We start from the raw sequence: 1,634 nt of genomic DNA on the forward strand, positions 1-1,634 counted from the left end.
GTTAGGAAGATTGGTTAAAAGAATTTTCTACACAACAGAAAACAGATAGTTATTGCAAACGACGAGAAATCGGATGAAGTCAAGTAATATCCGGTGTGCCGCAAGGTACGGTGTTAGCTGCAATACTGTTTGTTATTATGATTGAAGACATAGACAATAATGTGAAGGATTCGGTAGTGAGTTGTTTCGCAGATGACACAAGAATAAGTAGAGAAATTACTTGTGATGAAGATAGGAACGCTCTACAAAGAGACCTTAACAAAGTATATGATTGGGCAGAGGTAAATAGGATGGTATTTAACTCTGATAAATTTGAATCAATAAATTATGGAGACAGAGAAAGAAAGCTATATGCATATAAGGGACCTAATAAAGAGACCATCACAAATAAGGAAGCAGTTAAAGACCTTGGTGTGATGATGAATAGGAACATGTTATGCAATGATCAAATAGCAACTCTGTTGGCAAAATGTAAGCAAAAATGGGAATGTTGTTACGGCACTTCAAAACAAGAAAGCTGAACACATGATTATGCTTTATAAAACATATGTTCGTAGTCCACTTGAATATTGCAATATGATATGGTACCACACTATCAAAAAGGATATTGCACAAATAGAGAGTGTACAAAGGTCCTTTACAGCTAGAATAGAAGAAGTTAAGGACCTAGACTACTGGAAAGACTACAATTCTTAAAAAGTTATATAGTCTAGAAAGGAGAAAGAACGCTACATGATAATTCAGGCATGGAAACAGATAGAAGGAAGGAATAGCAGAAAATAAAATCATGGAACTAAAAATATCAGAAAGAGCAAGCAGAGGTAGATTAATAGTGCCCAAAACTATACCAGGAAAAATAAGGAAAGCACACAGGACATTAATCCACTACGCACCAGCATCGATAATGCATCTCTATTCAATGCGTTGCCAGCTCATCTGAGGAAATATATCAGGAGTGAGCGTAGATGTGTAGAATAAGCTCGCAAAATATCTAAACTGCATCCCAGACCATCCAATAATTGATTGGAAGATGCAAAATATACCGAAGATGTACTAGCAACTCTCTGGTAGACATTAGAGGTGCCTCACACTGAGGGACCGTGGGGCAACCCGAACAAGATGTAAGGTCTGTAAGGTCTGTAAGGTCTCTGTTGCCATTTGGTATGTGTTGACCCTCCAAACTGGGTATAAGACTACACACAAAACGTTGAAATTGGTGAAATTAGCTATGTATTGGAAGTATATATACATAAATAATTAAAGCAATTTTATCATTATTGCATTACTATGACACTAGAAATCATGGAAACAGTTTATAATATGGAACGGCGTATGTATGAAGCCTCCCACTATGTGGCAACGATGATTTTGCCATTCTTAGCATGCAAACATTAAAGCATGCAAACATTAAAGGTTACATTTATTTCTGGCATACGATTATTAAAGAAATTCAAATACTAATAAAGACTGAAATCAATGAAAAGTGCTAGCAAAACAAAAAAGCAAAAAAAAAAAATAGTAAAAAAAAAAAAAATAGTCGTTCCTCTGCACTTTTTCCGTATTCGTTCCTCTATGGTTTTTCGGCAGCCAGATGTAGAAAACGTTAGAAACATGACAATTTGTCGAAAATTGCA

The sequence above is a fragment of the Macrobrachium nipponense genome, chromosome 42 (assembly GCF_015104395.2).
Source record: "Macrobrachium nipponense isolate FS-2020 chromosome 42, ASM1510439v2, whole genome shotgun sequence".
NCBI lineage: Eukaryota > Metazoa > Arthropoda > Malacostraca > Decapoda > Palaemonidae > Macrobrachium > Macrobrachium nipponense.